At 46.5% G+C, this 25,024-nt stretch overlaps 1 protein-coding gene and 1 pseudogene across 7 annotated transcripts in view; both read right to left on the reverse strand.

The window, feature by feature from the left end:
• DGKG (diacylglycerol kinase gamma) overlaps positions 1-24,476 on the reverse strand; it is a 212,200-nt gene extending 187,724 nt beyond the window's left edge. For 2 of the 7 annotated variants that reach the window (XM_051859167.3, XM_051859166.3), the window contains exon 1: positions 24,114-24,472. The gene's annotated coding sequence lies outside the window, so the exon portion shown is untranslated. Of the gene's footprint in view, positions 1-24,113 lie in introns of all 7 variants that reach the window. The other 5 variants (XR_016233208.1, XM_051859165.3, XM_002716461.6 and 2 more) reach the window with 5 other exon arrangements.
• LOC138849524 (RNA 3'-terminal phosphate cyclase pseudogene) lies at positions 8,232-9,142 on the reverse strand (annotated as a pseudogene).
• Positions 24,477-25,024: the final 548 nt, after the last annotated feature.

Here is a 25,024-nt window from a genome sequence, read left to right on the forward strand (position 1 = left end):
TTATTTTAAAATAAAATCACATATAATCTCACCAACCAACAATAACAATCAATATTTTGTTGTAAATTTTTTCTAGATTTTTCCACCGTGCAAACATTTTTTTAATTTCAGCTTCTTTTACCAGTCTTTGGGGCTTTAAGAATGCTATCTGGGGTTTTAGACCTGAATTTGTTGTTTCATAGTTTTTGTAAAAACGTATAATTTTTTTAGTACAGTATACTTTTGCATACAGTCTTAAAATTGGGTTTATATTTACTATTTAAACATCTTTCTTTAAATTGGCCACAGTACTGATTGCATCTCCCTTATACTATTGCTTCCTTCACATACTTGGTTTGATTCTCCATAGAATATCCTGCCCATTAATTCCAGCTAGATTTTAATTTTGGCATTGTGCTTTAATTGCCTTGCAATTTTCCATGTTTTATTAATGCTTTGAAATCTTATGTCTCATTTTCCATCTCAGCCTTGTTCTTTTTTTTTTTTTTCTAAAGATTTATTTTGTTTGTTTGAAAGGCAGAGTTATAGAGAGAGGGAGTGACAGAAAGAAATCTTCCATGCACTGGTTCATCCCACAAATGGCTGCAATGGCCAGGACTGGGCCAGACTGAAGCCAGGAGCCAGGGTTTTCATCTGGGTCTCCTACATGAGTGCAGGGCCCCAAGGACTTGGGGTATCCTCTGCTGCTTTCTCAGGCACATTGGCAGGGAGCTGGAATGGAAGTGGGGCAGCAGGACTTGAACTGTGCCCATATGGAATGCCAGCACCACAGGCAGTGGCTTTACCTGCTACACCACAACACCAGACCCTTCAGCCTTATTTCTCTTCTGATTTGTACTGAGGATGCCAATCTCCTAAAATGCTGGCTTGGTGATATGGCTATGATAAGCAGGGAGCTAGTTAGTGAACAAAGGTGCTAAGAGGCTGCCAGCTGTCTCCTTGCCATAGCACTGTACCACTCAAATCCCGTATCCTTCCTGCCAATTCAGAATACCCACTTCCACACGATGCACCCGAGTTTCCTCCGTCAGGCAGAAGTTGCCATGATGACCACTTAGGGGCTGAGCTCCACATGGAGATGCCATGAAACTTCCCCTGCTCAAACTCTACCCCATTTGTACACTGATTCAGGGCACTACCCCCTACCCAATAAAGGGGTGACCTGGCCTTGGGTGGGCACAGCATCTGGGGCAGAAGCAATGGCAGCAGACCCCCTCTCTCTCATCATGGAGGGGGACTGCTCACATTCACTTCTGAATGCGCACTACCTCTATCTCTGTAAATAAATCCTGCTCCCATTCTTGCCATTTATCTCTGCCTCCAGTTTGAATTCATGTCTAATGCCAAGATAAGAAATTGGAACAGATCAAGCTGGGGACACACACCGTACCCCAGAAGATGAAGTGGCAAGCCAGCCAGGAGAAAGTGGGGTGGGGGGAGCAGGAAGCATACCTACATGAGGACATTTGGTGAGTGTATTATAATTTCTGCTTCTCTGGCACAGAGAGGCTACTATTTTCCTTTCTCTGTCTCATGGCCTCTGCTTGAGCCTTCATAATGCTAGCCTGTGTACTTATTTGTTTTGCCTCATTAAGTGGCTATAGGCTAAAAGCCAGCTGCTGCTAATGTGACCTGGGAAAGTGGGGAGAAGCCGCCCCAAATGCACAACAGGCAGCCTCTTTCTTTAGCTTCCCAGTTCCCAAATGCTCTGGCTGGCAGAGGGAGCTGTTTTTCCAGACCCTAGTAGGCAGGGGATGGATGGGCATGGCTGCTCACAGTGAGACACACACCCAGAGCCCATGGATGCTGGCAGGTTTCTTGAAGGTGGCCCAGCTCTCACTTCCAGAGCTGCTGCTGCTCCTCATGTGGGCCAGGGTCCCATGATGACCGTGTGGCTGGCTTGCCCCCCCCCCCCAGTGTCCCACCGTTGCATCAGCCCTCCCTGCTTGCTTCCTGGGGAGAAAAGGGAAGGCACTGGGGCTGGCGCTGTGGTGCAGCGGGTTAAAGCACTGGCCTGAAGCACCGGCATCCCATATGGGCGCCGGTTCAAGACCCGGCTGCTCCATTTCCATTCCAGCTCTCTGCTATGGCCTGGGAAAGCAGTAGGCGATGGCCCAAGTCTTGGGCCCCTGCACCCGTGTGGGAGACCCAGAAGAAGCTCCTGGCTTCAGATCAGCACGGCTTTGGTCGATGCGGCCAATTGGGTAGTGAACCATTGGATGGAAGACCCCTCCCCCCGCCACCTCTCCTCTCTCTGTGTAATTCTGACTTTCAAATAAATAAATAAATCTCAAAAAAAAAAAAAAAAAAAGGGAAGGGACTGAAGGAACTTAATGAGGCAAAGAGGGGACTGCTGGGACGGCTCCCAGGCAGCTGGACATTCTGGATTGGACTCCAGAGTCTGGCTTCCAGAGGCAGATCCAATCACCCAGGGCTCTGGAGCAAGATCAAGTTCCTGACTTCTGGTTCTGGCAGGACCTGTGCAGATGCTGCATTTGCCCCTGGGCACAGGGCAGTATGTCTGCCTGGTCAGCAGCACGTCTGGGATGTATGCCCCTCAATGGTCATGTTAGCTAGTCTGAGTCCCCATGGCTTGCTTGCTGTCTGCATGGACCCAGCACTTGGTTCACAGCTGTGACACAGCAGGTGTGTCTGGGAGCACAGAGCACTGGCTCCACGGGTACTGGGTGTGGACTGCTGTGCTACATTCAGGCCTGAGCAGCTGTGGTTTCTGAAATCACAGAGGTGGGTCCAGGAACCTGGCTGGTGTTTTGGGTTAGCAGGTTAAGCCTCCGCAGTGCCAGCACCCGATATGGGCTGCTGTACTTCCAATCCAGCTCCATCTAATGGCCTGGGAAAACAGTGGAAGAACCCCTATACAAACACATAGAACACTCAGAAAGGACAGTGGTGCAGGGCGGTCATACCTGAGACCTCAGATGTGACTCTAGGTGTGGATCAACTTCCAGGGAACCCCTGGATAGGGCTGAGGAATGGATAAATAATTCCAGGCCTGAACTGACTCACAGAGAGCCCCATATTGGGATGCAATAAGAGACACTAGGATGCCAGATCTCACCTAAAGCCAGGGTTTAAGATGAATGTCTGGACATGACAGGCTTTCTTAGGGCCATGCCTGCCTTTTCTCTTCCTAGGTCATTAAGAAGCTTTCAGCTATGGGTAACCCTATGTCCATTCCCATGGACTCACCCCTAGGTTGCCTACTCAGATATTCGGAGGAAGCTTCAGAGTCTGACCACAGGACCCCCAGCTCCCATGAACTAGATGCTAGACAAAACAAGTGTGTGTGTGTTGGGGGGAGGGTGGTTAGTAACAGAGACAGCACTGAGTAGAATCGGGAACTTCAGCATTGACAACAGTGCAGACAACTAGCTCATGGAATAGCAGTCACTGTAACCAGCACCTGCCAACCTCAGAACCCACACAGGGAGCATGCACTGTGGCTGGAAAAACTCAAGAAAGACTGTTTCAGGTATTGGAGACTGGGACACTGGTGCAATGAATGTCTCTACCTGAAAAGTCCACCTGGCCTTTGCTTTTGATGTAAAAGAGAAGGGCAGTGGAAACAGGGCTTCCCTCGGCTCTTCTGAAGGGAGGGGAGGTCTCCAAACTCCCTCATGTCCCTTTTTGAGGACTGATGTGACCCAGGAACTCAGGCAGCTCCCATAACCCGTAGAAACATCTCACACCTAGAACTCCAGGTGACTTTCAGTGTCTCAGGTAAGAATATTGATTCCATAATTGATATGGGAACCACTTATAGGGGTCCATGCAGGACCCCTATCCTCAAAAAGCTGCGTCATCACAGGAGTTGATTGTATTTCTCACTCTCAAAAATTTACTTGGCCTCTGTTTTGCCAGATAGAAGACATTCTCATCTCTGCCGAGGTTTTGGTGGTACCAGAGTGACCAGCTTCTTTGCTTGTCAGGGATTCACTATTACTATCATCCATGGACACTTCTCTCAGGTTAATCTTTCCTATGTCTGAATCTTTTGTCATGATGCTAACGAGTATTGAGACAAGTTCCAGCGTGGATGATCTCCCTGCTGAAATCCATGATGGAGTAGATCCTCAGATCTGGGATCAGAGCATAACTGGACGGGCCACAATGCCACCCCCATCTTGGCCCTTTTAAAGGATAATGTTTCTTTTTTATTCCAGTACTCCCTTAAAACCAGTACTGTGGCATAGCGGGGAAAGTCGCTGCCTGCAGTGCCAGCAGCCCATATAGGAACCAGTTTGAGTCCCAACTGCTCCACTTCTGATCCAGCTCTCTGCTACGGCCTGGGAAGGCAGTGGAAGATGACCCAAGCCCTTGGGACCCTGCACCCATGTGGAAGACCCAGAGGAAGCTCCTGGCTCTTGGCTTCAGACTGGCCCAGCTCCGACCATTGTGGCCATTTGGGGAGTGGACCAGTGGATGGAAGATCCCCCCCACCTCTGTCTCTGCACCTCTGCCTCTCTGTAACTCTGCTTTTCAAATAAATAAATAAATCTCTAAACAACAACAACAAAACAGAGGCTAAGTAGGGACTCCAATCCTGGATTAACTGGTTCCATGTAATACCCCCATTCTGCCTGTTTTACAGCCAAATGGGGGAATACTGGATGCTTCAGGATCTCAGGGTCATAAATGAGGCAGTCATTCTGCTTCACCCAATGGCATCAAATACCAATGCTGTCCTAGCTCAGATACCTGGAGGCACCTCTTGGTTCACATTCCTAGACCTGAAGGATGCCTCTTCTGCATACGTTATACCCAGAATCCCAGTAGCTGCTTTTGGATAGACTGGTCCATCCTCAAATATAACAGTATGTTTGGACAGTCCTTCCTTGGGGTTTTAGGAATAGTGCTCATCTGTATGGCAGTGCTCTCGCAAAGGAACTTAGCTCCAATTAAAGACTGGAGCCATTCTACAATATGTAGATGATATCCTCATCTGCAGTCCTTCTAAGGATGAAACCATCCAGGTCTCAAACTTTTTAGTTGAATGAGGATATAAAGTCTCCTTAGCCAAAGCTCAGATTTGTAAATAGGAAGTAACCTACCTGGAATATATCCTGACCCCAGGAAAGTGTGTTCTCTCACTTAAACAGAAGGAAGCTATACTATGTATAGGGCCACCACAGACAAAGAAGCAGCTGAGAACATTCGTGGGAATGGCATGTTCCAACAGGATTTGAATTTCAGGAGTTGCATTGGTTGCCAGACCCTTGTTGGAAGTTTTAAAGGGTCCTGACACTGATCCACGTGAATGAACAGGAGAGCAACAAGAGGCCTTTCAAAAGATTAAGCATCTACTGATAAAGGCTCTTGCATTAGGTTTCCCTAATCTAGACAAAGCCTTCACTCTGTAGCAGAAAAGCAAGGAATATCCCTGGATGTACTCACCCAAGACTTCTGCCCACTTTCATGACCAGTGGCCCACTTTTCCAAACAACTGGATTCAGTGGCTATGGGATGGCCTGTACGCTTGAGAGCATTGCCGTTGCCACATTTTTGGTGGAGGAAACCACCAAGTTGTCTTTAGGTTAGCAAATTGAAGTTCAAATTCCACACCAGGTACAGGAGTTCTAGAGACTACAGGACACCAGTGGGTCACAGGAGAATGCCTTACTAAGTACCAGGCTCTTCTATTAGAGACAGCCAAGGTTACTCTCAAAGTGTGCCCCAAGTCCTCAATCCAGCTACTAGCCTGCCTTCTGAAGGTGTTGAAAAGCTAGCTCACTCTTGTGCAGAGACCATAGACCAAGTTTATTCCAGTAGGCCTGACCTTTGAAATGAACTTCTAAAAAATCCAGATGTTGAATGGTTCACTGGTGGCAGCAGCTTCACGAAGGAAGCATTTAGAAAGGCAGAATATGCCACAGTGGATCTTATGCAAATGGCGAAAATGCAGGCATTGGCACCCAAGACTTTGGCCCAGAAAGCTGAATTTATTGTTTTATCAAGAGCCTTAAGATTGGGAAAAGCTAATAGGCTTTTCTTGTGCTACACATGCATAAAGCAATTTGGAGAGAAAGAGGCTACTGACTGAAAAAAAAACAAAAACAAAAACAAAAACAAAAAACAAAACTCTCCTATTAAACATGAGAAAAAGATTTTAGTTCTCCTCCGGGTGGTTTTGAAATCTCTGGAAGCGGCTGTTGTCTACTGCAGGGCACACCAAAAGGGGAGTAATCACATCATCAAAGAGAACGCACTGGAAGATAGGGTAGCAAGCAAAGCTGCTACTCAGGAGGTTTTGGAAATGGCTTTAAACCTCTACTCCTTGAGTTTTCACAAGTATACACAGAAGAATTCTGCCTACTCTTCTGAGCCAATTGAGGACTTCAAGTACTTCTTTAAAAAGCAAAAACATAAGTAAAATGTTCACTTTTGTTATACACTTCTTAGGGAGAGATATTAAAGCTGTTTCACTTTCTAGCTGATATATTTTACCCACAGCCTCTTCTTACTCTCTCAGGTAGCTGGTATTGGCAGGCAAACTCTTCCGCCATATTGGGGGAAAATCTTGCTATATCCTATTAACCTGCTTTAAGGAATCTGTCTACTGCCTTGAGCAACTTGGCCAGGTTCTGCAGTAACTATGCAAATCTGTAGGTTCCTTAGCCATAGTGGGTCATGGACAAACAGCCCTAGAGTATCTATGGATAGAGCAAGGTGAGGTATGTGCAGTGACTAATGGAACCTACTACATTTACTATAACAACAATGTGCTCATGGAAAGAGGTATTACAGATATTTATAATCAAGCTAAATGGTTCTGTGATATTGGCAAGGGAAGCCCACCAGCTTCCCTGATCTGGGAAGCCATAAGAAGCACTTTCCCTTTTCATACATGGAAACCCACCCTTGTTTTTTTCTTTTCACAATTGTGTTCAACCTCACTGTCAAACTTACCTCTTTCAGAATTCTATAGGTTCTCACTGAAATTATGGTCATGCAGGGACCCCAGCCATTGCCAACAACTGGTGGCAATCCTCTGGTTCCTGAGACAGAATCTCTAGGTAAGTTAGCAAGGGATTTTTGTTCCCTGGACAGGCAGGGACCATGCCCTGACTCAGCATGAAGAAGATAGGGAGATGGATCTTCCTCCCTCGACCTCTCATAAAAATGAAAGAGTGAAAAATCTCTTGGCAGGGGGGAATAATATGGGATAGGTGAGGAGCAAGTTAGTGAACAAAGAACCGAGAGGCTGCCAGCTATCTCCTTGCCATATCCTGCACTGCTAAAATCCCACTCCTTCCATGCTGATCAGGCACAGCCACTTTCCCAAGGTGGACCTGAGCCTCCTCCTTCATGCAGATGAAGCCACGATGAATGACCACATGTATGTTGAACTCCACACAGAGACACAATGAAACCTTCCCAGAAATAACCATACACATTGAACCCTACCCAAACTCTGCCCCATTTGTATATTTAGTTAGGGTACTACCACCTACCCATAAAGGGGGCGATCTGGACTTGGGTGGGCATAGGAGCAACAGCTCTGCCAGTAGATTCCTCCCTTTCTCCTCACGGAGTGAGGCTGCCCACATTCACTTCTGAATGTATACTATAACTCTAAACAAATCACGCTCCCACCTCCCTTGCACTTTATCCATGTCTCTACTTTGATTTCATCTCTCACAGAAGACAAGAACTTGAAATAAATCCAGCTGGGGACACCCATCCCACTCCACAACTTGAGGTCCAGCTGAAGTAGCTCATTTTCACTCTGTATGCTATTGTTTACTTCCTAATCTTGCATTTTCTTAGTTCCGTTAGTCTTACGCTACTCATTTTTAAAGAAGAAAGGGTTCTGTAGACTTGGTGTTTATCAAATAACAGGTCTTTGGTCTTGTTTTCACTGAATGCTGAATCAATAGTGGTAAATGGATGTGCACAGGTCCTAGACCTACTTCAAATTTCAAAAACACATTACCTTAGAGTGACTCTACTGCAGAGTTTTTTTTAGTATTGTATTTCAATACTTTAATATTAAAATCAGGTATCATAATACCCATCAACTCTTACATTTTATTGCTCCTAACTTAAGAGATATTAAAGTAAGATTAATTTGATGAAGCACTCTTGCTACATTTAGACCACCATACTTCACTTCTAAATTTTTTTTTTTTTTGACAGGCAGAGTGGTGACTTCTAAATTTCTATCAAGCCCTTCAATAAGTCACATCATTTAGGTATCAGAAGCAACTATCCTATTGGTTTGGGTTTGTCATCCCAATTCCTTGGTGCTAAGTGATGTAGGTGTCTTTACAAGCGTCTTTTTCATCTTTTAATCTCTTTGCTGTAAATTTAGGTCTTGCTAGTTGTTCAGCAAAATGTATGGCACTTTGTGTATGGAGTGTATGGTCCTTTTTTATTCTGGAAACTCCATTAGCCAAGTGTCACAAAAACAAACTGCTTCTCCTGGAGATACTCAATGTACAATACGCTTTTGCCCAAGATTTGGTAAGAGCATTTAAGTGACATCAATTCCAGCTTTGTCTGCACTTAAACCACATTTAATAAGTGAGCAAACAAACAGCCAGTGGATGTCTAAGCAATAATGATTATCTCATTTCCATTGCCAAATACTTGGTCTCTAGGTTCCTGAAGAGGCTCAGTGTTAACATACAGATCTCTGATCTCTTTTCTCATGCATCTCATGGCTGCCACTACTTTATTTTTTCCTGCTTTAAATAGTATAACACCAGCCACAAAAGCCCTCTCATATCTTAGTCACAGAATCACTGTCAGTAGATTTGATGTATTCAATTTTTTTAACTAGTGATATTCGGACAATCATGTCACTTCCCCTTTTTGGGTAACAGCCCCTCATTTTAAAGTCAGAATTGAATGTGAAAGCAAATTTTTCAGGGATTGGCTTGTAAACCATCACTGTTTGATGATCTGCAGTGGCATCTGCCATTAACTGCACCCTCTGACAAAGTCTGATGGAGAAGTAGCCAAGACGACACAGGGCACTGAGATCTGCATCCCAGAGGTCCACTCCTGCTGTCTTGGTGTCTGCTGTGTGGACTCTATTTTTGATGATTTCTCTTGAGCCAACTTCTGCCCCCTCCAGTTGCCCAGCACACAAATTTGAAATCATTTCCATTTCACACAAATGTTGATAAATATATACACATTCAAACCACCCAGAGCCCTACATTCTATGATAAATTTATAAAACTGAAACTTATCTAGTGGCATGGCTGGTTTCCCAGGCAGAAAAATCAAGGCCCAGTGTCAAGGCGTTTTCCTCTTCACACCAGCAATTCTGGCCATATTCGCAGCTTCCTTGAGAGTTCACAGAAAGCTGGAGTAACACACCTCAGGACCCTTTCCTGTTCTGTGATTCTCAGACCTGGTGTGCTGTGAACCTCCAGATCTTCTGTACCCACAAGGGAAGGCTCAGATATCCTGAGGGTCTGGCCACCCCCTTCCATTATCCCACAACTGACCCCCAGGGAAGGTGTCTTGGTGCCCAACAAAGCCTCAGCAGAGTGGCAGAAAGCACATGGACAAGGAAATGGAAAGGGAAATTGCTTGGTGGGATTGATTTCTGCTATGCGTATGTGTTGAAATGTTGCATGGTACCCTGTACAAATATAAAACATTGAACATTAATCTGAAATTATTAAAATAAGAAAAAGAGACTTCTACCCCCGACACCTCCTTACTGACAGAACAATTTCTACATTTTGGAATGTATCACAATTTTCTTTATGATGGAATCAAAATATCTCAACATTTCATAAGCATTGTGGTAGATATATATGCGTACGGGGCCAGAGCCATGGCGCAGTAGGTTAATCCTCCGCCTGCAGCACCGACATCCCATATGGGCGCATGTTCTAGTCCCAGCTGCTCCTCTTCCAGTCCAGCTCTCTGCTGTGGCCCGGCAAAGCAGGGGAAGATAGCCCAAGTCCTTGGGCTCCTGCATCTGCATGGGAGACCTGGAAGAAGCTCCTGGCTCCTGGCTTCGGATTGGCGCAGTTCTGGCCATTGCGGCCATTTAGGGAGTGAACCAATGGATGAAAGACCTTTATCTCTGATTCTCCCTCTCAATATCTGTAACTCTACATATCAAATAAATAAATAAAATCTTTAAGAAAAAAGATATATATGCATTCATTTTAAACTGTAAACTTCCGTATGTGTCCATTCCACCAAGTTCCTTACAGCCTTAAAGTTCTGAGAGCAGCAGAGGAAGCAGTTGAGCCACCTGGAGATAATATTTCCTGTTATCTCAAGACCTGTAGGATTTGAGTTTGGTTCCCCTTGCTCTGAAGATAAACAGACCCCTGCCAGGACCACACTAGTTTAGGGGTCCAAGGCTGATTTAGACTGAGGTACAGCTCACAACATGCTCATTGTAATATCTCAGTATGCTAAATGACACACCACAAAACACTGACCCCTGCAGGGAGCAAAAAGCTGTGATTCCATGGAAAGTCTCCACCTACTTCCCAGAAAAATCATGCCTGTTACTCACCCTTACTAGAATGTACCTCCCCTTTCATCAAACAACCCAGGTAATGTTGAGCACAGCACAGAGATGGGGCCACTCCCCTCTGAGTAGGCCCCTCTGTCTGTGGAGTGGATCTTTGCTTTCTCAAATAATGCTACTCACTATTTGCTATTCTCCAGCTCACTCCTGAACTCCCTTTTGAAACAAAGTCAAGGACCTGATGCTTCCCAGTGCCCATTCTTTGTATATTAATTTGTTTTTGTCACACTACCAACATGAAGATTGGTGGACATAGCTTAAAGTCTCCCTCTATGATTGTGCTTCACCAGTTTTATTTTCTGTACCTTGGTTGTTACTCAGAACGAAAACATTCATGAATATTGTGTCTGTTAATGGATTATTTCACTCACATTTCACATTTTCTGGACTGAATTCTACCTTAATATTAATATTGTCCTCTCTTCTTTGTTTGGTTTGCATTTTCCTTGTATAACCTTGCCCTTTCTTTTTCTCCTCTTTCTGTCCCATTTTGTTTAAAACAGCATATATTTAGAATTGTTTTTTCCTCAGTCCATGGCTTTTTGTCTTTTAATAGAAATGATTAAGCCATTCACACTTAATGTGATAAGTATGTTTGACCTCACTTCTATCATCTTATCTTATGCTTTCTATTTTTATGTTTCCTTGCTATTTCCGTGTTTAGTTTTTAATCTTGGTTATCATGCTGCAAATTTTCCTCCTAATTTTGAAGTTAAATATGGCAGTTTTACTTTCATATTACCTACTATTTTTCTCATTTAAAAATGTATTTAAACAGATTTCTCTATGCTAACAATCCATATTCAACATTTCCTAGAGAAGAAACGAGAGTCTCAGTGCTTCAAGGATTTTTTTCTTGAGTATCTGAGTTGTCAGATCCAGGTTATCATTAAACTTATGTATCTTCCTTTTTCAGAATGTTCTTTGGCAGCTTCAAGGTGTCATGACCATATTAATAACATTTAAACATTAAGTCTATGTTTGGGTGGTTTCCTTGCTCTCCTTGTTATCTATCATCTCACAGCTTTTCCCTTCACAAATGTTATGCATATCAATTTCCCTGCTGACTAGAACATTGTGAGTAAATATTCTCAGTACAGGACTTCAGGGGCCTATTTTCTGGGTACTTTATTGTCTGAGAATATCTTTCCTTATACTTCATGTAGTCCTCAACACAGAACTCTGGGTCATACTTTTATTATCTCAAAAATCAAAAACAAAGACTTCTATCTTATTTATTTGAAAGTCAGAGCAGAGAGGGAGAGGGAGAGACACAGAAAGAGTGAGATCTTCCATCTGCTGTTTCACTCCCTAAATGGGGTCTCCCACATGGGTTGGGCCATCTCCTGGTGCTTTCCTAGACACGCATTAGCATGGAGCTGGAAAAGCTGGGACTCAAACGTGTGCTCTGACTTCGTTTGCTGGCATTGCAAGCTGCAGCTTAATCCACTATGCCACGAACACCAGCCCCACCATCTCAAAATTCTAAAACCATACCTCAACTTTATTCTGATATTGAGAGTTGCAGAATGTCTGATATTGCTTATTTTTTCTCTGAAAATTAAATACTATTTTTCAGATTTCATACCAATATGTCTTATTCTTATAATTGATAACTTTCACCAGAATATACCTTTAATTTCTCTCCTGGTACATCATGAACTATTTTAAACTAAAGTTAGGAAAATGTTTCTCTATATTTTTCTTGCAGCATATTGTGCATTTATTTTTTTTTTTCCTGAAAAAAATCTGTATGTATACATTTAATGTGTTGAATTATAGTCTCCATTTTTCACTCATTTCATTATTAAAAACATTTTATTTTTATTTATTTTCTTTATTTGAAAGGCAGAGATACAGAAGGAGAGAGAAGGGGAGAAGAGAGAATGAGGAAGAGAGAAATCTCTCCCAGCTTCTGGTTCACTCCCCAAGTGTCCACAACAGCCAGGGCTGGGCCACGCTAAGGCCGGGAGACAAGAACTCAACTTGAGTGAGTAGCAAGGACCCAAGTACTGCTGCTTCCCAGGGTGCATATCAGCAGAAATCTGGAATTGGAGCCAATCCAAGACTCAGGCACTCCAGTATGGAATGTGGGATCTCAAGCAGCATCTTAACCATAGTGCCAAATGCTCACCCTTTGTCCATTTTTGAACAATGTTGTTTGGTTTTTGTGTTGTTGAATTTTGGGGGTTCCCTATAAAATCTGGACATTAATTCCTGATCAGATATATGATGTGTAAGCAAAGCATTTTCTCCCATTCAGTTTGGCCCTTGCCACTTGAACTCAGGAGATGCTGGTAGAATTCTTGTAGGCGTCTCTTCCATTTAATTCCCAGGTTAACTGACTGCCACTCTGCCAACTCATGAGTGGGTTCACCTTTCCCTCAGTTCACGTCTGTGTACACTCTTCACTACAGAACGCTGACTACCTTTCTGATACGTGGATTACATTGGTATTCTTTTCTGGTTGTCAGCTCTGTAATAGATACCCCCAAATATTTATAGACCAGTTTGGTTATTCTGATAAAAACTGGGGTAAGGGAATATGAGTTAAGTGTGTATATTTTTTAAAAAGAAGTGTGTATCTTTCAGAGCAGGTAAAAAATACTGGATTTGGGACCCCCTCCCACATCTCTGAATCAGTCTCCGTGGAGAGAGCCTGAGAATCCATGATGTATTACAAACCTCCAGGAAGTTCCAAAGTACTGTGGTACAGTGGGTAAGCTGCTGCTTGTGATGCTGTCATCCCATGTTGGGAGGGCGCTGGTTCAAGTCCTGGCTGCTCCACTTCCAATTCATCTCCCTGCTAATGGCCTGGGAAACCAGCAGAAGATGGCCCAGGTGCTTGGGCCCTATCACCCATGTGGGAGACCCAGATGAAGCTCCTGGCTTTGGCCTGGATCAGTTCTGGCCATTGTGAACATTTGGAGAGTGAGCCAAGAAATGGAAAATCTCAGTCTTTCTCTCTCTCTCTCTCTCTCTCTTACTTTCCTTCTCTCTATCACTCTGCCTTCCAAATAAAATCTTTTCTAAAAAAATTCATGAAAAAAATGGAATTAAAAGATAAGTTTATTTAAAAAAATGTGAGAATTGCTGGGTTTAGTGGTGACTTATGTGTGCTTAGAAAAGAAAGCAAGGGATTGACCAAGGTTCTCTAAGAGGAAATCATAGCAGGTGATTCTTACATCTTGACAGGCATATTAGCTATGCAACTCAGAGAAACGTGATAGGCAATGGTTATAAACGCAGGAATATTGGACAAAATTTCCCATGAGTGTTGCAGGCATGAGAGAGAAATTTCTGCTGAGTGCAAAGATGGGAATATTTTGCAAGCAAGACCAGGGTTGACATGCAGGTCCAGTTTAGGTTCTGACACTGTAAAGTGGTTTTTGGGGAAATTGTAATGCACACTTGGGAGATTTGCACAGGAGATGAGGAACTTAAAATCTTGCAGTTTGAAGAAACATTGAGGGCCGGCGCCGCGGCTCACTAGGCTAATCCTCCGCCTAGCGGCGCCGGCACACCGGGTTCTAGTCCCGGTTGGGGCGCCGGATTCTGTCCCGGTTGCCCCTCTTCCAGGCCAGCTCTCTGCTGTGGCCAGGGAGTGCAGTGGAGGATGGCCCAGGTGCTTGGGCCCTGCACCCCATGGGAGACCAGGAAAAGCACCTGGCTCCTGGCTCCTGCCATCGGATCAGCGCGGTGCGCCGGCCGCAGCGCGCCGGCCGTGGCGGCCATTGGAGGGTGAACCAACGGCAAAGGAAGACCTTTCTCTCTGTCTCTCTCTCTCACTGTCCACTCTGCCTGTCAAAAAAAAAAAAAAAAAAAAAAAAAAAAAAAAAAATTGAGGAATTTCTTCCTTAACAATAGTTCTTAACTTGGCCACTGTGAGACTTAAAAAAAAATACTCTGACTCAGGCTTTCACTCTAGACCAATTAAATTAGCATCTTGGATATGGGCCTTCCAAGTGGCATTATATCAGAGCTCCTCAGGTGACATTTAACTGGAGTTGAGGATCGCCAGCTTAGAGAGAAGGATGATGCTTACAAACACATGAAGCTCTGATGTGGAAGAGGAATACAAGTGCTTCTGCAAATGCCTGGCTTGACCATGCATTTGGCAGAAGCAAACACTGGACCAGCTGCATCTGCAACCTACTATCCAAGCTGTGAGAATTTTTCCATGTGAGACATTTTTTTGCCTTTTAAAGAGGTATGAGGGATGTGCATTTGGCCTAGTTGTTAGGAGGCTGGATAAGATTCATGGCTCCCACACTGAAGCACCTGAGTTCAATTCCTGGCTCAGCTTCTTGCCAAGTCATACCTTGGAGACGGTGGTGATGGCTTAAGTAATTGGGTTCCTGCCACCCATGTGGGAGACCTGGATTGAGTTTCCACCTCTTGGCTCTGACCCTAGCCCAGCCCTGGCAGTTGTAGGCATCTGGGGAGTGAATCAGTCAATGGGAACTCTATCTCTCTTTCTCTCTCTGCCTGTCAAATAAATAAATAAATTTTACATAGGTCTCCTGGATATGAATCTTTCAGATATTGGCAACACAGGGGTAGGTTTTTGGCCTAGCAGTTAGAATATCTGTTGCGATGCCCACATCCCACATTGGAGTGCCTGGGCTGATGTACTGGCTCCACTCCTGATTCCAGGTTGAGTCCCTGTCTCAGCTCCTGGCTTTGGTTCCCAGCCATTGTGGGCATTTGTGGAATAAAGCAGTGGATGGGAAAACTATCCCTGTCTCTTCCCATCCCCCATCCCTTGTCTCTCCTTTTCTCACTCACTCTCTCCAAAAAAAAAAAAAAAAAAGTACTAGCAATACATCTATCAAGATAAATGAAAATCAACTCTCCTGCAATCTTACGGGCTTTCATGGTTTCACCTGCCACTCGCACAGATGACTTCACCCGTGCCTCTGGCGACACAGCTCATCTATCCACTTCTAACCACATCTCCATCAGGGTATCTCACTGATACCTCAAATTTAGCATGCCCTGGAATGAACGCCTGATGTAACCCCACTCCTGCCCCTGTTCTTCCACTCCTGGGTGATGAACCCACTATCTTCCCAGGAACACAAGATAAGAACCCTTGGTTCCTCTGCCTTCCTTACTCCCCCACATCCACTCAATTTCTAGTTCGTTCCTGAGTCTGTTGCTCAGCCCTCACACTGCCTGAACTCCCACGAAAGCCTCACCTGGGCAGCCCTGCTCCCCAAGCCCTCTGTCTCAGCCCTGTAGCCTGAGGCATTGTTCTCATGCTAACATCTGACCATGCAGTCCACACATTGACCCCACTCTCTGGAAGAAGAATCCATACTCTAACTTTGAAGACAGGATCTCCATAGCTCAGCTTGTGCCACATTTCCAGGTTCATCCCTCAGCCCTTCCCAACTTGTTTTTGTTCCAGCAACGCTGTAGACAACAGAACTGCCTCTGAGCCTTTGCTTACACCGCTTCCTCTTTCTAGAATGAATATTACCCATACTCCTTTGCTTCACTTCTACTAATTCTTTAAATTCCAGTTCAAGCTCATCTACTCCTGAGAGTACTGTCAGATTTCCTTGGTTCAGCATCTTTTGAGGCTGGGGAGGTGACCTTTCCCAGCTTTCATTTGAAGATAAGGTTCATCTTACTTGTTTCTGTCTCTGCTCAACCAGTTCCCAGAAGCCTAGTTGGCCTTATCCCCAGAAACTAGTCCTATGCCTAACACAGAGAGGGTGCTCATGATGTGTTTGCTGATGTAATATTGGCTAAAACATTGAGTGTGTCTCCTCGGGAGTACATTTGCCATGGCTTGCATGACTTAGGAAGAGTGTGGGTTTTTGGGTAAATCCAGACTTTCCCCAGTTACAGGAACATGTGACCACTGGCTTCCTAATAGTTGGCAAAGATCACTTTATGATCATCCAAAGCCTGCTGGATACACCAGAACAAAAAAAAGGGGGGGGGGGAACAGACTGACTCCCACTAGCGGGTATCTTAGAGCCAGGGTCTGGGAACCATGACAGCCTTGTTAGTGAGACCTTAGGATGGGGAGTGTGGGGGCGCTGGATGAGAACACCACTTGGTGGGGCTCATAAGGGACACCCTGGCTCTCTAGGAGAGGGAGAGAGCCATCTCTAGTTCATTAACTTTAAGTGAAAAGTGGGTTACTGAGGCAGCTGGAGAAGTGCCCAGAGCAGACAGGTACAAACGTGCAGCAGAGAATGAAGACATTCAGGCCCAGGAATTTCAAGCACCTTAGCATCCAAGGGTCAGAGCAGCAAGGCTGACCTCTGGAGACTTGGAGCTTTCACACCAGATCAGCCGTCAGGATGGCACCATTTATGTCCTAAGAGAGGAGAAAACCCCACAAGGAGACCACAGAGAAAGGAGCTTTGGGTCCAAATAGTTTTCTGGGCAGACAGGCTGGGCTTTGCCTTCTGCCATGTGGCCACTGAGCTTTGCTCTTTCACTCCTTTTCTTGCCACGGAAGATTTTCTAGATCTAACAGCATCAGTGTGGTGAAACCACAGAGTGTAGTGGGGCTGGTGACATCCACACAGCCTGCTTCACACAGCTGTGATCAGAATGAGAAAGATCACGGCTGGATCACATCACGACCCCAGACTTAACAGGCTAATTCCAAGAGGAGAAATGCACACTTTTGCAGAAAACAAAGCCTTAAGCTTCTTTAGAAATGAAGGTGAAAAGAAGGAGTTATGCTGCGGAGAAAGCACTGGTCAGAGAGTGGCGAGGTCCTGCTCCTGGCCTGGCTGTGAAACCCCAGGCAGGGTCTCTTCCCCTGTGGAACCAAATGATCTCTTCATTCCTTTCTTGATCCATTTTCCATGACTCTAGAAACTCCCAGATCTATCAAAAATGTATACACATCCCTTATCCTAACTGAATAGCATTCTTGGGTGCTGGAGCAACATGCATTTGAGGTAATTGGACCCTGCTCCTTAATCTGTCCAGAACCACAGAGAAAGGAAGTCACCTCTACCACCACCTCCACTATTATCCCTACCCTACATCACGACTACCGTCACCACCACCACCACTTCCATGCAAAGATAGTTATTTTTTTAATGGAAACAATAATTTGTAATAAATTTCTTAACTTGAGGGGTTGGTGTCAATCCCTGGAAACATTCTGAAATGAGCTTTTATTTTTTTAATTTATCTATTTTCATCTACTTGAAAGGCAGAATGACAGAGGCAAAGAAAGAGAGAGAGATCTTATTTCCTCTGGTTCACTGTCAAATGCTCACAACACCCAGGCTGGGTCGGGCGGAGGCCAGGAGCCTGGAATTCTATCCAGGTCTCCCATGTGGGTGGTCCAGAACAAGCACCTGAGCCATTGTCTGCTGCCTGGCAGGAAGCATTAGCAGGCAGATGGATTAGAAGTAGAGTAGCTGGGACTTGAACTAGCACTTAGCAGTCTGATATTGGATGCAGGTGTCCTGAATGGCGGCTTAACCCACTGTGCCACAACACCATCCAGTGGAGTGAGTTTTTAGAATTGAAGTCATGGGGCTGGCGCTGTGGTCTAGTGTGTTAAGCCACCACCACCTGCACTACCGGCATCCCATTTGGGTGCTGGTTCAAGTACTGGCTGCCCCACTTCTAATCTAGCTCCCTGTTAATGTGCCTGAGAAAGCAGCACAAGATGGCCCAAGTCCTTGGGCTCCTGCACCCACGTGGGAGACCCAGAAGAAGCTCCTGGCTCCTGGCTTTGTCCTGGCCCAGCCCTGGCCATTACAGCCATTTGGGGAGTGAACCAGCAGATGGAAGATCTTTCTCTCTGACTCTCCCTTCCTCTTGATGTAACTTTGCCTTTCAAATAAATAAATAAATCTTAAAAAAAAAAAAAAGAACTGAAGTCATGATCTCTAAGAACCAACATGGGCAGTTTATTTCAAGACCAACACAACTGCTTCTTTGACAGGGTTATTGGACAGTGGCAATGCCAGTGCTAATATCTAAACTTCATCAAGAAAAAGATGGAGAAATATGGGCTGAATGATAGTACAAGCTGAATCAATTTCCTAAAACAGTGGTCTTAATTATTTAATTAGTATCTCTCTGTGGAAAGCAAATGCTGGAATGCCTCCTAATCCACAGTTCATTATTTTCATTGACTTAGTTAAAGAGGCTGTGTTCAGTCAGATTCAGGGATGGCTGGAAAGTGACAGCAAATTCACTCGATGACAAAATCACACCAGAAATATCTGGAAAGCTGGCAAGATAGACTGCATGGAGCAAGATAACATGAGGAATAAATGGAAAGTCTCTGTTCCCAGGGGTCGCAGGTGTCATCTCTTGGGGGTGAAGGGTGGGTGATACAGTTCAAAGGAAAGTAGAAAATAAGGCTGGGTTATTTTGGTTAATACTAAGCTTAACAGTTAATGGTACAGATTCATAATCAGACCTCAAAGGGTTTGAACAGAAACAGGAAAAGTGGAATGAAAGAGGTGATAATCGCATTCTTCTCTGTGCTCATTAGGCCTGCCCTGAAATCTTGCATTTGATTCCCCAAGAACACAGAAGTTAGAGAAAACTGGGCCAAGGGTGGTAATGAAAGTGAGGGCACTGGAGCAAGCAGCAGGTGTGGCAGCGGAAAGAGCACTTGCGGCCGGGAAATCAACAGCCAGATTATACCATTAATGGGCTCCAGGATCCTGGCCAAGCCAGTGTCGCTGCTGACAGGACCCTCCCAGCAGAAACAACCAATGGCAGTTGGCTCACCTGCCTTCCTGGGTTTTGGTCTTTGGGTCAGGTCACTCCGTGGGTGGTGGGTTTCTTTCTTCCTACTTCACCCTTTCGGGAAATAGGCCTGGACAAAATTCTGCACTCTTGAAATGCCATTCACGTTCACAATTTATACCAATCACCTCCCTGGGAAAGTCTCCAGCGTCAACCCTTCTCTGATTTCCTCGGACGCCAAGATGGTGGCAGTTCATACCAACGTCATCACATACAGTGATTATAAAAGCAATCAAGCAACAGTGCTATGAGTATATGCTTTGAAATCATACAGACCTGAGTTTAAAACTCAGTCTCTCCTGCTGGCTTTGCAGCAACAAGCAAATGACTCAAACTTCCTAAGATTCAGCTTCCTTGACTGCGAGATGAAGTTTGTGATGCAGCAAACATTAAGTGAGATAATGCATATAAAATATAGTACAATATGGGACAGAGTACGAGCCCTATAAATGCCACAGTTAACATGACAACAACTGCTTTTACTGCCAACCAGCACCCCTCTTTTTCTTTTCAACTTCTCTAGGCCAGGCACTGTCCCAGTGCAGAGGATATGGTGGAAAATACGACATCACAAACAGACCCCTTGCTGACACTCTAAACAGCACAGTGCACTTGAACTTGTTAATGTTCTGTATGGGCATTCTCCAAGGTGGTAGCCAGAGGCCACGCGTGACATGTCAGCGTTGCAAATGTGATTAGTGCAACTGAAGAACTTTTCAATTTCACGTAATACTGATGACTGGAATGAACATGGAAAGACTCCTATGTGAAAATATACAACACAGCTCTAGACACTTTTCCGGTACATTTCTGAGCCTGCCAAGCCTGGGCAGACTGAAGGTGCATGGAGACAGAAGCACACACACTGTGCTCTTGTTTGTTCATTCATCACATGTGATTGTCGACTTCCCAGCAGCACTGTTTTAGGTGTGGGGACACAAGCAAGAATCAGGCACCAACTCTGCCTAGTAGGATATGCAAATAAGGGAGGGAAGTGTGCATAGGTCAGTTCAGCTGAGGGGTTTGTAGCCCGGATGGGCAGTAGAGGAGGACTTCCCAGAATGTTTTAGGACCTGAGTTGAGCATTGCCTACGCAGGTCTCAGAGCCGGGGCTCAGCTGATATTTACTCCATGCACAACAGTGGATTCTATTCCAGAGCTACGAACCCCAGTGCTGGTGGCAGAGGCAGCTACCAAACCAGCGGTGCACTAGGGAAAACCTATAACTACAGCCAATTTGATTTCTTCGCAAATTCCCCTTTTTGTGCTTTTTTTTTTTTTTTTTTTGGCATTGCCTGATTCAATCCCTTTTCTACCAGTCATATTTCCTCCTATCTGAGGACATTTTTTGAATGATTTGTATATTCTTATTTTTTTATCTTTTTGTTTCAGTAGTTATTAACCTTAAATAAATGTTTTGGTCTGATAACTCGGTTGCTGATACTTGCTATAAATGAGCAGTTCGGTGAATATACTGGTCAGTTTGTGATGAAGCTGTTACTCTTGTGATCTTGCTGAATCTGACGGTGATGGTGATGCCCATTCATAAAAGTGAAAGTTATAATTACTGTGTGAAGAGTGGGATGGTACGTGCATTGATTTATCTCACACAACAGTTTGATTTGTTCAAAGATGATAAGTGACATCCAGTCAGAGAATTCTGTAGCTGACACTTGCTCACCCACACACACAATAGGTATAGCTTTATATGGTGGGGTTTCCCTAATCACACTTGAGTGTATAAAACAGGATGAGTGTATAAACAGGCATCATGGCAGAGTGGGTAAAACCTCTGCCTGTGATGCTGGCATCCCATGTGGGTGTCGGTTCAAGTCCCTACTTCTTCACATCTGACCCAGTTCCCTGCAAATGGCATGGGAAAAAAGGCAGAAGATGGCCCACGTACTTAGGCTTTTGCCACCGATGTGGGAGACTTGGATGAAGCCTCAGGCTCCTGGCTTTGACCTGGCCCAGCCTGGCTGTTGCAGCCATTAGAGGAGTGAACCAGCAGGTGTAAGATCTCTTTCTCTCTCTCCCTTTCTCTCTGTAACTCTGATTTTCAAATAAACAAATAAACCTTTTTTTTTTTTTTAAAGGGGCAGGATGAGAGGTATCATTTTTTCTTCCAAGAGGTTGAGATTTGCTCATGTGGTATGAAGCTCTGGCTTCCCTGAGTCACTAGGGTCCCCTGTTAAGTGTAAATTGGTATAGCTCTTTGGAAAAGTGACTTCTCGTGTGTATCGGGAGCCTTAGACAAGCATGCCCTTTGGCCCAGTGATTATGCTTCTGGGAATCTGGCCAAAGGAAGTAATTGAAAAGTGTGCAGCAACGACTTTGCCCAGAGTTATTTGCAGTTGCTAAAGATAGGCAACAACTGAAGCGACCAAGGATGTAGAAACATACAGGCATGACAGTGAGGCTCAGGAGGGACTTCCGCTGGAGGAAGAGCAGCAAAGGTACAACAGCTGCAGAGGCTAAGCAACCACGCTCTGGAGCCAGAGGGCCTGAATCGGACTCTTGCTTCTGCGGTGTGCTAGTTCTGTGACTTGGGTAAGTCATCTGAACTGTACGAAACACTAGGAAAAATGAGGTTGCTAATAAGAAGACCTACTTCTGGGCACTTCCAAGGATTAAATCGCATTATGAATATCAAATACTTATTTTTGCCAAGGATGCTTATTAGGTACCCAATAAAATGCTGGCTCTCCATGGATTGTATGATTTAAAGGCATAAAAATAAATGGAAAGAAAATATGCCAGTATGTTAACAGTGTGAGTTCTGAGTAGAGGAACTGTGGACAATTTGTTTGATTCTTTGTGTACTTTTTAACTTCCCAAATTTTCTGGAATGAACATGAGTCACTTTTATAAGAGAGGAGTGTATCACAATGATCTGTGATAACACAGTAAGATTTGTTTTCTAAACAAAGCTTTACGACCCTGAAATGACACTTTCCTTCTCTCTTCCACATTCCCTTCCAGGGGAGGATCCAGGGGCCAGCCTCTGTCCCCAACCCTGCCAGCAGGCTGTCTGGTCTGCTCCCCTGGCAGAGCCCCACACAAGCATAGCCCCGCCCACTCTGGGAGGGGCCCGGTGGAAGGGCTCCTCGCCACCTGTCCTGTTGTGTTGGGAGAAGCTGGAACTGAAGATCTTAGCAGTCTCTCCCATCTCTGGGAGTCGAGATTCCAAGGTACTCTGTAGATTATTTTCTCTCCATGTCTTGGTTGATAGGAACCAAACACTACATAAAATTGTAAGGTACAAAAGAGTCATCTACTCATCTCACATCCCCAGACCCTTCCCAGAAAAATAACCTTAAAAAAAAAAAAGACCTGGATCAGGAGTACAACAGGGAAGTTAGCTTCCTTGCAGCGTATTTAATGAGTATAATTTATATTCAGAGCGGAACTTCTGGCAAATATAGCCCGTTTTAGCATGACAAGCAGCGAAGTACTTCCCACGTTAGTACACATCCCTGGAACTGGGGGCGTGGGGAGGGGGGGCGGTGCGCACGCGTGCGTGCGTTCGTGCGTTCCTGACCGCACCTTGACATTTGCGCCTTTTGATCTGATGTCCTTCATCCACAAGGAGGGTGCCCTATGCTCCAGCAAGTGGGTCTGTATTTTATAAACAGAGAATCCCAGGCACTGAAATAACCAAATCCATCTCCCCGACCCGGACCACAGGGGCAGTTTCCGGTCCTTGGCCTGACCGCTGTCCCTCATCACGTCTGGAGGTGACCGCTGTACACCTCCATACTCAAGGTGCGTCCCCCACGCCTCTGGGGTGACAGAATGAAAAGCATCCCTCCCAAGCTCTCCTACCGACGGCGAGGTCATCGTAGGATAAAGAAGCGGCGGGGACCACCGCGCGGCCCCTGCGAGCGCGCCCACGGGCTCGCAGCGCTCCCGCGCGCCACTGCGGCGCCGCCACAACCCGCCGCGCGCTGCCGCAGACCCTCCTGCCGCGGGGACGCCCGGGGGCGGGGGCCGCCCACCGCTACCCCCGCCTCCTCAGCTGACTCCTTCACCCCCTGGGAGGCGTCTCCTTGCTCCCGTCCCATGCTTTCCACTGCAGTGATGGCGGGGTTGAGGCCGGCGCGTCAGAATCACCTGTAGGGCTTTTCAGAACTCCGCAGCCCCCTCCCCAAATTTTAGTCCATTCATCCGGAGAGGAAAAACAAAACAAAACAAAATCTCAGGATATGCAGGGTGAGGTGGACCATGGAGTTTGCGAAAGCCCCACAAGTGATTCTGGACGCGCACCCCTCAGACGCAAACACACACGGACAAATCTGGTGACTCGGGGACTACACAGGTCAGGGTCGCTCCCCGACCCGCCTCTCCTATATTTGCCGGGGTATCCGTTTCTCCTCAGCTTCCCTTTAAGCAGCCCAGCCCGGGGGCTTTGCGGAATTATCCCCAAAGTCTGCGAACCCTACCGGACTGTCTGAGGCTTTGGCGCCCAGACACCGGGAAAAGCGGTCCCTGCTGCACCCTGGAGCGCGAACTGGATACCGAGGAGCCAAGGTGAGTCCAGAGGGAAGATTTCCGACCAGTTGCTTCAGCAAAGTGCCGGGAGCAAGGCCGCGTCCCGCCTGCACACTTTCGGGGTTTGGGGAGCACCGCTCCACCCGACGCCCCTCCAGAGCCCCATCCTCTTCTGCAGGGCTGTGCGGCAGGTGGTACCCGTCAGGGTGGGCGCAGGGGCCTCTGTTGCAGCCCTTTCCCTGGCCACCGCACCGCTCCCGCTTTGCTATCCTTTTCCAAGTTACTACACCCTGCGACCCCGGAGCCCGAGACCCCTCCGCCGCCCGGGCCGCGAGCTTACCTCCCAAGCAACCCTGAGTTGCGCGGTTGCCCTGGGCGCTGCTTCCTCGCGGCTTATTCCCTTACTTGGGAGGAAAGAGGAACTGAGAGACAGAAAGGGGACCGAAGCTGGCGTCTGGGCGTCTTCCCGCCCGCGGAGCCCTCTCAGGGGAGGGGCCGGTGAGCGCCGCCGAGAGCCGGCGGCGGGGCTGGGGGCCCGCAGCTCCGGGGCTTCCGCCTTTGCGCGGGGGCCTGAGGCTCCGAGCTTGGCTCCCGGCCGCCGGCTACTACGGCACTGCGGCTGTGCGCCCTGTCCCTCGCAGCCGGGCGAGTCCAGCCGCCTCTCACTGCGGAGCCCTGCCCCCGGGCGCCGCGCCCGCCCCCGCCACACCCCCGCGCGCGCGCACACACACGCGTCCCACACGAGCGCGCGCGCGAGCGCACACGCGCACCCACCAATGCGGATTCACTCGGGGGCACCCCGCGCCCCTGGGCGCTACTTGGGCGCGGGCGTCGTCAGGGTGCTTCTCGCTGACGGGACGACGCGAGGGGAAGGGAAGAGGTTCCGGGGGCCGAGCGGAACCAGCGGTGGTGGGCGCCGTAGGTCAGCTGCCCCCAGGGTGGAGGGCAACTGTCTGACAAATAAAATACCCACCAGGTGGTTTCTTTTCTCATCCCAGGTCTAGGCTGCCTTAACATCCCTACCGAATCAGAGAAAACATTAAAAATCACCAAATTCTCTCCGTTTCCCAGGAATTCGATGTCTCCAAATCATTTTGACAACCCTGAGGCCCCGTGGCAACCTAAAAAGACTTCTTAGCAGGTGCCTTGGAGCCACCCTGCCTCTCAGACCTGGGCTTTCCTCCCTGGGTCAGATCTCAGCACCTAGGGTTGCTAATGCTGCTAATTCCTGGTCCCCTTAGATTTTAGGTG

Source organism: Oryctolagus cuniculus, chromosome 4, assembly GCF_051225735.1.
Source record: "Oryctolagus cuniculus isolate XC-2025 breed Fujian yellow rabbit chromosome 4, ASM5122573v1, whole genome shotgun sequence".
Taxonomy (NCBI): Eukaryota; Metazoa; Chordata; class Mammalia; order Lagomorpha; family Leporidae; genus Oryctolagus; species Oryctolagus cuniculus.